The sequence below is a fragment of the Malania oleifera genome, chromosome 9 (assembly GCF_029873635.1).
Source record: "Malania oleifera isolate guangnan ecotype guangnan chromosome 9, ASM2987363v1, whole genome shotgun sequence".
NCBI lineage: Eukaryota > Viridiplantae > Streptophyta > Magnoliopsida > Santalales > Ximeniaceae > Malania > Malania oleifera.
The window spans coordinates 79,314,740-79,328,805 of record NC_080425.1 but is presented as its reverse complement, the minus strand read 5'-3'; positions in this window follow the sequence as shown (position 1 = coordinate 79,328,805).

The window sequence follows — 14,066 nt, the reverse complement described above, 5'->3', positions numbered from 1 at the left end:
AATCACACATACATACTTACAACAAACAAAATGGTGATAAACTAAAAACATTCCACAACCATAGCAAGATAAAGAGAATAAAGATAAGTGTAACGACACTAAAAATTATGTGGTTTGGCAAAGCTTACATCCATGAGAGCAATCGGTAAGACATTCACTATGAAAATCAAAGTCTCACAACACAATGATCTTCTCTCCTTCTCTCACCCTCTCTTATTCTCTTATATGTTGAAATATGCCTAGAATGACATCTATAACAATCCCTAGGAGGTTTCCCTCCGAATACCCAACCACTCCAAGGTTCAAATTCAAAATTTAAATTTTTTCTTGCAGCCCAGCGACCACTCGTTGACAAGAACAGGGCACTTGTCGACGAGCCAGAGAAGGCCACTCGTCGATGATTCTGTCAACTCGCCAGCGAGTCTTTAAACTCTGAGATTTTCTAACTCTCGGTATGCACTTGTCGACGAGTCTTTGCTGCTGCCCTGCACCAAGACTACATCCATGTCACGACCTGCTCATTTTTCCACATATTATTATTATTATTATTATTATTTTTTATATAATAAAATCATCATAAAATCAATACTACATATCCCACAATCCAGGTCAGCAGGTCATCATCCACCTGGACCCGTGGGTACTAGAGATATAACAGAACATACAGTAGAAGCCTACACAGCAGAAAGTATAAAATCATATACATCTCGTCATAATGTACAATACATCATACCAAAGTACTACAAACACTATCTCTCAGTATGTATACATCCCAAAAATAAATCTAGGGACAATTCCCATAAAAATCTTGACTGTCCCTACCAAAAACTTACCCTTCCAAAGAGGGCAAACAGTGCTCTAGATCAGCGGGGCTTTTCCCGCTCTCCTTTCAGGGGCTCCTGAAAATGTATAAGATTTAGGGGTGAGATACCTCTCAGTAAGGGAAATAAACTAATATTAGTGTGTGGCAACATGAATATTTCGTGTTCTACATATATCGTACATAACATATTCAGTCTTATTTATCAAATCTAGGAAAACATAACTATATCAAAACATGACAGAACATACTGCATTCTCATAAACATTTCTCATCTCATATCATAATAATAATAACATAAAACAATCCTGGTAGGTTAGCTGGATGTTGTCATGTATTACCCTCACATGACTGAGTTGTGTGGCCCGAAGGTGAGACCTGACAATGGGTGGCCAACCACTGCTAAGTTAATAGTCTAGTCTGTAGGTCCGATGGGTTTACCAGACTGGTCCGTACACCCAGGGCGATAGCAGCACACTTCTTGAAAATAACCACATCGACCATCCAATCTCACACCACTCCATACAGCGGCGTTAACACAGATATCATGATCACGAGGACCATGGACACATAGCAACGGTATCGTGCAAGTGTTAGCCTAAACCAAGCCAATCAGGTTCTGATATCATATACATATACTGAAACCGTGATACGTAAATATCTCATATCATTTAATTTTACATCAATCATATCATTTCACATATATACATGTATCATGAAAATCATCGGCCCGTATACCAGTATTACACATTTTATCATAGCTTGGCCCGTACGCCAGCTACACATAGCACAGCCCGTACGCTGGCAAACAGTAATCACATAGCACGGCCCATACGCCGGCAAATCACATCTCATAGCGCGGCTCGTACACCGGCAATCACAGTCACATAGCACGGCCCGTATGCCGACAAATCACATAAAAATCTCGGCCCGTACGCCGGTTTTCCTTCATAAAAATCCATATCATCTACATTCCCAAAAAAATAGTATTTCACAACATTTTTACTCATGCCACACAATAGATTTTCCACATATTCAATATACAATCATTTTTACAGTATTTTGCAAATATAAAACACACACACACACACACACACACACACACACACACACACACACATATATATATATATATATATAAACATATACATTTTCCATAAATCAAATGATAACTATATGTATATCAGCATTTTCCAAAACAGTACTAGTTTAATTTATCCCCTTACCTTATTCCTAGAAAGCCCTTAATAAAACTGTCCCGCACCCGCAGGGTTCCTAACTCAACACCTTGAAAATGAAAAATCCCAAAATTAAAGTTCAGTATTTCGAAGCATACAATATTTTCCTCAACTGCCAAAAACCTAAATATTGAGTAGAAAGTTTTTACCTAAAAGCATGCAAGTTTAACACTTGAGGGGTTCCCTAACCAATACTCTGAAACTGAAAACCCCTAATATTAAATTTCAGTATTTTCATGCGCACAACATTTCTTCTAACTAGCACAAGACCAAATATGGCTTAAAAAGCATTACCTCAACTCTAGGATGATTTCCAATTAACTTTCTCCCACGATCCGCTCCAGTAGATTTGGAGAGAACTTCGCCAGGAGCGTCGTGGTGGCTTTGGATTGTCGATCCGACGTATATCTAGCCCACAAATGATGAGAGAGAGAGAGAGAGAGAGAGAGAGAGAGCCGAAGGGGAGAGAGAGAAGAGAGTGATGGCTTTTTTCATAAGATAAAATTTCGGATTTTCTTATATATATAAAATAGAGGATTTCGTCGACAAGCCCGTTTTTCGTCGACGAGTCCTTCACAAATTTCGTCGACGAAACCCTGTATTCGTCGACGAAATTCAGGTTGCCTCAGAACCCCTTTCGGTATTTTCTCATCAACGAAGCCCTGTGTTCGTTGACGAAATCTTTAAAGCCTTCGTCGACGAATCCCCTTCATCGACGGCTTCCTTCTGTTTCCGGTTTCCATATCCCTTTTCTTTTATTATTTAACTACCATTTTATTCGGGTCGTTACAATCCATATGTTTTTCCCTTTGTTTATAAACTCCCGAAGTATAAGAGCCACACCATAAACAACAAGCTTACAAAAATGTCAACCAATTTTTCAATTTTACAACATTTGTATAGTAAAAATAAAAAATAGTAGTAAAGTTTTGATAATATTTGCTCGTGAAAATATTTTTATTTTTTATTTATAATTTTTAAATAAGTATAAAATACTATATTATTTTCTAATTTCTAAATTTAATAAGAATGCTAGAAATTATATTTTTTTTTTTATTTTTTTTTTATTTTTTTTTATTTTTGATTTCTTACCTTACATTTGGGAACATGAAATTTGAATTTTGGATTTCAATTTTGGTGGACTTAGACAAAATATAATATAAAATTGTATTGAATTTCCTCTAAATTCGAACCCTAAAATCCATGCTCCTAAACACTATCTTAATATACTTTTAAAAAAATTGAAAAAACAAGTTATCTTTTTTTTTTTATTTAATTATTTTGAAATTATGAATTAAAAAATAAAAACTATTTTGTACAACTAACAAGCCCTTTATTTTCTTTTTCTTTTTTTAATAGAATCTTGAAAATTAAAAAAATAACTAAAATATTGTAGTTCTTTGAAAAGCAAAAAAAAAATGAAAAATAGAAATTATATTGTTTCATTTATGATGTTTAATTTTTTTTTTTCTTGTTATATTAGAAGCTTCTATATAGATTGGAATATTGGGCTATTAAAAGTCAAAATATTCAAAAAGCAAAATTTACAAAGATAAGAGTATTAAAATAAATGGATGATATTAAACGTTAAAAGATAAATTAAGGAATAAACATATTGATGGTAAGTTAGGCATAACTCCTTAAAAGATAAAATAAGAGATGATGATTTAAGTGGTTTGGGTACTTGCAATATAGGCTAAGGAGTGTGTCAAAGAGGAGGAGTGAGTTTGTTATTGCAAGACAGTAAAGATAGAGAAATGATTAGATAGATCAAGTCTACCACATCATTCATAGATTAATGTATTAAAGTAGCGACAACTCATACACTAAGCCAAATAAGTAAATAACTTTTTTTTTTCAAAATAAACTAAAAAATTCATTAGTTTTCATCATTTTATTGAGTTAGGTTATGGATAATGTGGTAAACCTAGTCTATCTAATAATTTTTCAAATGATATGGGTAAATATAAAATGAATTGTATTGAGATAGTATGGATTTGATAGACCTGAATTTGCTAGAGTAAATTGCTCATGAATGTATAAATTGGAAGAAAAAGATCCATATAACCAAGAACCTATGATTTGATTTGTCGTTATTGTCATTGTTGTTATATTAAAATCTTACTCAAACTATATATTATACAAAAAGAGATAACATATCTTCCATTTCCACCCTCCCAAGATTCGAATTGGATTCCTAGCTCCTACATGAAATTTTAAGCTCTCAAAGTTTAACCACTAAATATCTCCTTGGAATCTTATGAAATTTTTTTGTCGATACCAACTATCTCAAAGATTCAAAGTATACCTTAATTATGTACCACTTTCTTAGGTAAAAAAATCTGTGTACAAATCAATTGACAAAATTAGGTTTTCAAAAAGTAGATATGGTGACAAAGTCGACGACACTTTTTGTCCTAATTTAGTTGGTTGCTGGTGTTGATTTTTTTTTTTTTTTTAGGGTTTTTCTATACTCTCCCTTTTGTTTTATCTTGTAACCACGGTATTCCTCCTCCAAAAGTGAGGGTATATTAATAAATAAATGGAGGTGTCGCCCCCTTTTAGAAAAAAAAAATGAGACTTTCAGTATAGTACGAAAAAAAATCCCCTAAGAAGCATAATGAGTGCATGATAAATGAATGAATAAATAATTGTCGATCCAAATTAATTTTCAGTATAGTTTTGAATTCTATATGCATTAAAATGCATTACATTTTTTAAATCTATGTTCATGTTGACTAATATAAACCCAATTGATTTTTAAATAAACTTTTAAAGCATAAGGATTAAAATGTTCCCAGGTCCTTTTGTCCCTGCCTGCTAATTTAATTGGGCATCCAGTAATTACCATTTATATATATATAGTTGAATCAATTTGTTGCCCGAAGACACAACTCATCAAGTAAATAAATTCCAATGGACACAAAAGGAAGAAAAATAAAAGAGCAGAAGTAACATTTTTAATCTTTATAATAGTCTTGTTAATCAAACTATTTAAACCCTTTTTACTTCTAAAGACTACCTCATTCTTGAGTTTCCATACAAAATATACAGTGATTGTTCGTATTGTGTTAACCTTTTGTCTCACATCACCACGCATCCCTTCAATCTAATTTAGAACATCCTTCCAAATATGGCTCCTGGTATTCGAGGTGAAGCCCTCCAAAGAATTTTCCAAAATAGTCCTCCTGACTAAACATTGGGAGAATATATGATCTCTAGTCTCCACGTGGTTCTTACATAGAACATTATTTACTTTAGTTTTGTTGCCCCAAGAAAGGATTTTGTCCTTGGTTGAAAGCCTATTCAAAGCTGCCAACTAGCAGATAAAAGAATGACTTAGTTAAGTTTGCTTAAATCAGACTACTTTCCTCCAGCTCACTATCAGCTCCCTTTGTTTTATGGCTTCCCAAGTTGATTTGAAACTGAACTCATCATTCAAAACCTCTTCCCATATTAGTTTATCCGGAGTACAAACTGAGAAGGTAAAAGCTTACATTCTGAACCAAGTCTGCGCAGCAGCCCCGAATCTCCTTAGCCAATTCCATGAGGACCCAGAGATAAAGTGTTATAGGGTGCGTAGTGTATCTTTGGATCCCCAGGTTATACAGCAAATGGCAATCATAGTGATCAATTAAAGGGCTGCAAGGGTCAAGACAAAAATGAGTGTTGACCTTATAGGTCACGCCCGGTTTTGATAATGACAAATACTCATGTATTTAATGAATATCTAATTCATGTGCAGGTCTATATTAGCAGATATATTGATGGCACATGAAAGCTTAAAGCTTGAAGACCAATTCATGTCTTTCAGTTGTAATATATATATTCAGTAGGGAAATTGGTCTGTAATAGTAATTAGGATATTTGGTTTGTAATAAGCACACACAACACTTGCATAGTTTATTATGTAAGCTTAAACTAAATACGAACTAAAAGTGACCGTAGAAAGACCTTAGGGTTTCCACACTTTTTCGGTGTCTTTATTTTGGACAAAAATGACCTTAGGATACTCACCTTTGCACTTTCATGTATTAGGCACTTGAATAGGGTGAATGTGTATTGAAACGGGCCCGAAATGCACACTTTGTGCATTTTCGATCGACCAGCCAAGACAGTTCATTTTGTCCTGATTGACCGAAACAGGCCTGGGTCAAGAGTTGACTAAGGCCTTGGTCGAACGAACCAAGTAATTCAAAAGGCCCCAGTTGACCGAAACTCCCTGGGTCAACAAATTGACCATTTGGTCGACCGAACCTCGGTAAAATGGAAAATCACCCACTTTCAGTCAACCGACCACTCAGTTCAAAAATGTCTTAGTCGACCGAACCATATGAGATCTAGTTGATCGAAACTTTTCTGGTCAACCAGACCTCTCAGGTTGCACCTCATTTTTTACCACAATTAATATTTTTAAACAGGGTTAAAATGTTTAAAATGTCATTAAACTTTTCTAACAATTCCTAATAGGTCCCCAACGGTCAAAAATCATGGGATGTCTATATATACCCCTTCATTTGGGTAAATTAGTAAGTTGATTAGCAAAAACAAAAATCCAAATTTCTCTCTCAAGCAAAATATTTCCTACTGCTCATACTATTTCCAAATCAACTCAAACTTACTTTCTTCACCTCAGTATCATTTTTAAGTGCATTGAGTATTATTGGTTAGAGGTTTGCTCTCTCATTTCGTGAGTGTTTGAATCGATTTTTTCACGAGAGCATAATGTAAGTATTCTTAGGAGGCTTTTCTGATAAACCTATTCTAAGAAGACTTGTGTTGAACTTCCGAGTGTTGCATTCTCATTGTAATATCTTAGGAAGTTTGTATTTGTTTTTGGCTTACAAAAATATTTTCAAACTTACTCAAATATCATGTGGTATTCATATTGACATTTTTGTGGAAAGATATTTGTGTTTGATATACTAATCTTTGTGGCAATATTTATTCAAGTTTATATCACTTGCTAAATACAAAGATTGCTTAGCTTTTGCAAACCAAGTATATACACTAGTTAAAGTGATTGACACATTCTACTATTTGAAATACTTGAAACTTGCATGATATCTTTGTTTGAGCATCTTGATTGAGAATATATTGAAATACAAAGATTACTTGTTGACACTCTCATGTACGCATTACACTGATAGAAAATACCTTTTAGAGTTAAACTATTTAGACCACACTGAGCTTATATTTTAAATCATTGGTGGTGTATGTGATTGAGCGCATTTGGGTACAAATATGCTTTACGTGAAAACACTTTTTATTGTACCATTTGATTGTAATTTGAGTGATTCCAGACGTGGTCTGAGGGGGCGGTAATCCAGCCCGATAAGGATTGTTGTGAAGGTTGAGGTCAGCCATGTGCTAATTGACCTGGTTTGTATAGTTGTCGCTCCGCCCATTTAAGTGAGCAAGTTATTATGATAATCCTTGTGCTGGTTAGCTAAGGCGGGGACGTAGGCAGTTGGTCGAACCTCGATAACATGTCTGTGTGTCACCCTCTCTTTACGGCTTTCTGGTGCTTGTATGATTAATTAAACTGCTTTATTTAATTTCTGATATATTTATATTACTTGCACTAGATTGACCATAGGATTATGAACATACTGCTGTTAGGAGGAATACCTAGGGGTTAAATTTTAAAAATACCAATTCACCCCCCCTCTTGGGATCACGGTAAAGCTAACAATGAGAGAGAGGGGGTTCAAAGAGAGAGAAAGGGAACAGTGAGAGCATAGAGAAAAGAGATCTATGAGGGAGAGTGGGAAGGAGAGAGAAAGAAAGTTTGGAAAGAGAGGGAGGAGAGAGTAGATTGAAGAGATAGAAGAAGGGGAGACAGGGAGAAAGAAAGGAAGATAGAAAAAAGAAAGGAAGAGAGAAAAGAACGAAAGAGTGAGGAAAGAGAGAGGACAGGACAAAGAATAGAGAGAAAGAGAGAGAGTTCGAAAAAAAATTAAAAATTAAAAATAATAATTAGTGGGACACGTGTCACCATATAGACAGTGACATGTGGCACCCCAGGATTGCTCGTTTAGAGAGGGACGTGGCATGATCCTTGGCTTCCAATGTATGTTTTCTCTAGACAATTGGATCGTTGTGATATCAACGATCTGTGTCAAAAGCTTTGGGTCTTTTGTGTCCTACCATGTGGCGGGTGATGTCACACTAACATCATCCTGCTATAGTATATTCAAAAAATATACATATAATAAATAAAAATATTAGTTTTACGTGTTGCCGCACTAGCTAACACGTGATGACCCTTCCCTAATCGGTTCAAACCCAACTTGACTTGACCCGTTCACCCGATTCAAACCAATTGAATTGCTCCGAGTCGTCCCGAACTGCCAGTTCTTTTTTCAAATAAAAATTATTTTTAATTTTAAAAAATGGGAAAAATAGTAAAAATAAAATTTAAAAAGTCAAATAAATATATATTTTTTAAAAAAATTAAATAAAAATTATTTGAATTATTTTGACTAAGATAACAAAAAAATGGAAAAATAAAAATACAAAAAATAAATAAAATGGAGAAAAAAATCTTTAAAGATCCGAGTGAATTGCAAAACAATGTTGGAAAATTTTTCAGAAAATTCTTTAAAAGTTTTGAAAAAATACTTGAGAATGTTTTAAAGACTCTTTTTGCTCAAATTTGATGAATTTGTTTGATTATTATCTGTATATATTCTATCTTTGAGTGTGTGCATCTCAATAATGAAACAAAGGTTAAAAGAGATATTTCATACCTCACTTATACTAGTTTTGAGGGGATTTATCTAATAAGATCCCCCCATTTGGAAGTCTTATTAGACATTCCTAAAACACACTTTATTTCACATTTATTTTTGAAATTTCAATATTTATTTGCTTTTTAAGGAGTTAATTGAAGACCACTAGACTTAGTTTAGGAATAATTCATGATTGATTAGGTACTGTTCATAAAACGGTTGTGTAGCAGGTGCTAACACATTTCCCTCGCATAATTAAACTCTTGATCCTAATTGCATGTGGCGCCCCGATTTTCATACCATTTTTTTTCATCTCCAATAAATAATAAATATTAATCAAACATTTGTCGTGTCAAAAACTCTGATACCATTTTAACATAACCCGACCCGAAATGGGTACTGGGTAAACAGTCTATTTCATACAAATAAACCTAACAGCGGAAGTCAATATTTACAAACCATCCAGAATACAAACCATTCATCCATATATATCCCAAAAATCCATAATGCATCCTAGGGGATTACACAAACATATCCCCAACACAAAACACTTACCCTGTTTATCAGGGTATCAACTCCCCTTTATCTCGGAGCTCTATCTACTGGTCTGTCACAATTTCCTAAAATGTTTAGATATTTGGATGAAACACCTCTTAATAAGACGGAATATATTATTCATAGTGTGTGGCAGTATGAGTTTAGTTATATCATAATATACTCATTTAAGTGATTACATCATCTAAGAAAATATATCGATATGTACTCATAATCATATAGATATAAAATATAATTTCATAAGCGATGATACCATTTCTTATACTTACAAACATATAACCAATATTTATCAACGAAAGTTCTCGAGGATAGGAGAGATTACACGTCCATACATGTAGCACCCCTTTCCTTTGATATCGTTCGTAACTTTGCCCGATTAATTCGGGTGCAGTTACAACTGATACTTATCAGGGCATTCATCTTACTCAGTAAGCCCTTTGGAGGAGAGTTTTACTTCGCCCTAATTATTTATGCAATTAAACTCACACTCTTTCATTTCTCATTTTCATTTCATAAACTAGCTCATAAGTGTCCACCAGTAACAAATACACATTCTATCTGTAACTCATGACTACCCTAAGGATATTCATATCTTCATACTTCCCCCCATGACCGGGTTGTGTGGCCCGAAAGTTGGACTTAACCGCGATTAGCCTACCCAGTTAGATCAAAACAATGAAACTGTCTGTCTGTAGTATGATTGGCCTGCCCACTCCTGGTCCGAACATTAGGTAGCAAAACTACCCTTCTCACTGGCTCAATCGACTGCCACGCCACACTTTCCATGAGACCGTGTGGTTGCACTAACACCTCGCTAGCAACAGTATCGTACTTTCTATCCAACTCTAGTTCGTCAGGGTTCTTATTTCCACATTTCAGTATTCGCATTTCAGTATTCACATTTCAGTATGTTGGTTCATTTCATCTCATAATAGTATATATCTCATTTCACGTATTTCAACATATTTCAATAAAGCATATCGATATTTCTTATTTCCTCGTTTATCATAGAAAAATATTTCTATATATATATATATATATATATATATATATATCATATTGCATCATTTTCCAGTAAAATACACATTGGTATATCACAATTCATCGTTCTAAATAAAATAATTTTGTATTCCACTTTTTAGCATTTTTCATATTTCAAATCTCATATTATCACAATTCAGTATATAAAACATAACTGGTTTCCATAATTTTTATTTATGCATAAAACATTTCAATATATATATATGCCAGTATAAATCACATAACCCAATTTCAACACATTTCCAGTATAAATCATATGCCACACAATTTTATTTGATATTCGTATCATAATAATTTCAAGCAAAGTATCATATTCTCATTTTCACGTATTTATTCAACCAGTAATTTCTAAAAATAATTGTTATAATTTATTTCCCTTACCTGCTTACTGAGAGGCCTGCTAAAATCTCTAAATCCACGCCCACAGCGTTTGGAACTCAAAACCCTAAAATCACAATTTCTCCAATTCAATTAACTCAACTCGGAATTACAATTATTTTAACATTTCCTAAGCCCCCACTCCCAATACTAATTAAACTTTTAAAAATAATTAATGGATATAATTCAACTATCCCTATCCTAACCTTGAAGTGGTGCCTCGGAAATTCAAATTTAAAATCTACTCCAATTAAAATGATAAGGATCGGAGTCAGGACTCTGTGGTGGTGTCCGATCGTCGATTTGGTTAAAGATTTGAGAAAAAATTGAGGAGAGAGTGAGAGTTTACTTTACCCCATGAGTAGTACCTATGACGCTCCTACGATAAATCCACTCCGGTTAAAATGTTGGTGACGGAAAATGAAACCCAGGGATATTTTTCGTTCTCCGATTGGCCAAGAATCGAAGAAAGAATTGAAGAGAGAGAAAGAGTGAGGTGTGAGGAGAGAGGAAGAGTTGGCGTGAGAGAGGGAGAGAGACATGCAACACAGCCTTGGCAATTGCAAATGGAATTCCTAATTTCAAATTGCAAATGGAATTCCTAATTTCAATTCTAATCTAAGCTTCTTCTGTAAGCTAAATGTTTATTTCCCATATATATACACACATTATATCATAACATTAAGCCATATTATATTAATATCATATATAAATATATTTATTTATTTATTCCAATAAGTTTTTTTTATTATCAATAATACACTATTCATTTTATTTGTTTAATTAATTAATAAATAATTATTTTTTTTATTTTTTACATTTCCATGCATTTTTTTTTTGAGGTCGTTACACCAACTTTGGTAAATTCAGACCGAGAATACTAGTTACTTAACCTAGAATTAGTCTAAAGATCAGTCAACAAGTAGTAATTAGATGAATTAAGTGCAATTAGAAAATAACAGGTTAGTGACGAGTCCATTGAACCTTTAATATTATTATTGCTCGCCATTTCAGACTTTTCTTTGGGACGTTGCGACAATTAACTTTTCTTGTATTAATAATAATGTAATATATAGATTGATTGTAATTATTTATTTTTGGTGGACTAATTAAATTAGATAATAAAATATGCTACCACTTTAAATTATATGATATGAGAATTTAATTAGGGAGAACATTTACTTTCTAGAAATGAAAGGATTCTCATTAAATATAAACATTTTACTTTCATCTCTCCCAATAGTAAATTTCATGATAATTTTACTTTTTGGATCATATTGCTCTCACTATTTTGGTTTTACGATAACAATGCCACTCTAATATAATATAATCACACTTTATTATTATATTTAAAATAATTAATTATTTAATAAAACAAAATTATAAAATGTAAATTAGCATAAATATTAATTATTTTTTAATTATAAAAATATATATAAAATGTTAATTAACTATATAAATTGTCTTGCAAATGTCTATTAAAATTTTAAATATTTATATTAATTAACATCTTAATTAAAATTTGTAATTTGTTAAATAAAAGTAACATTATTCTAGTCCTCTAAAAATTTAATATAATAGTTAATATTTAGACACTACATTACTCTCAATTATTTCAATTAATCAATCATTAAGTGTCAAATGTTTTGAATTTAATTATTGAAAATTTAATTAGATAGGTATTTTTAGTTGGTATTAGGGTTAAAAAATATAATTGTTGTTCATAAATTAATTATATAAGTTTTAAGAGCATAATGGTTATCTTCTTAAGATACCGATAACAATTTCCATATTGAAACAAACATTGATATGGGAACCTTGTGTGCACTCCTGAGAATCTTAAAACACGAACCAAACAAAAATACTTCTATGAGGTTGACATTTTACTCGTAGGAATGAGATTCTCAATAATGTCATTGTATAAGAACATTTTTGAGGTGGCGAACCAAAACAACCTCTTAAATTATTAAAGGCTTTTTAAGATGGTAAAAATAATTTTAATTTTCATTCTAAAAAAAATCAGTTTATTTTTTAGCTTTACAACATTCGTTTGGAAATATAAAGACAATGACTCTATGTTTGGTGGGGGTCTTGAATTTGAAGTTGTATTAAATTTGGATAATATGTTATATAAAAGTGTATTGAAATTTGTCCAAATCCACCTAAATCCAAATTTAAGGCGCGAAATTAATGTTCCCAAATGCAATGTGAAAAATTTTGATAGTATTCACTTGTGAAAATTATTTTTTATTTTAAAATTTTCAAAAGATTATAAAATGCTAAATTATTTTCCTAATTTTTATATTTGTGTAGGAAACATGGAAAATATTTTTTTTCTTATTTTCTAGATTTCTAACTTCTCATATGGTTCTTGAAAAATTAAAAAATAAGGTGTCATTTTTTGTTATTATGTACAAATCTAGAATGGAAAATAAAAATAGTCTTTTTCAACTAAACAAACTATTTATTTTCTACTTTTTTCATTTGAGTCTTGAAAATTTTAAAAATAAGTGACTTTTTTCAATTCTTTAGAAAGTTAAAAATAGAAAGTGAAAGCTTTTTATTATGCAGACTATAGCTTATACTATTAATTATAATTATTTTGATTTAGAAAAATAGAATGATTTTTTTTTGTTAAAATTTTTTTTGGCTAGTTGTCTATTATAATTTTAGGCTATTTTCTAAGACTTGACAAGCCCTTAATTTTCGAACAAGTATTTTTTTTTTTTTTTTGAATTTTAGGGTTGGTTGACTGTGTATAATTATTCATTTTTCCTTTATAATTTTTATTTTTAGAAATTTCAAAAAAAATGTCATATTTTTAAAATCTTCAATATTTATATAAAAAAAATATTAAAAATTGTTTTTCATTTTTTAAACAAATATTTTAAAAATTCAAAAAAAAAATTATTTGTCATGCCTTTATAAGATCTGGAACCTGATTCCAATGACTTGGTTCCTACGTGCGTGCATGATATACTATAGTATTATTCTAACAATTAATTGTGTTATGCGAAAGGCTTGCCACCTTTTCTCTCTTCTTTAATAATGATGTCACGTACTGCCACCTGGCCACCACCGGCCAGCTGTCTCGACAGCAAACCAAAGCAAAGAGACTAACACGTGCCCACGTGGAAGTGGGGTGCATGGGTTAATACGGTGACGGTGCAAGGTTAATTTGGTAAAATAGATGGCATTAATTGGTTTCGTGCCCAGCGTGGCTGGCGTGCACAATGTCATTTCCATGGGCGAGGACAACCCACGTTTCCTAATTCCTACCTAATTTATTTTCATGCTTTT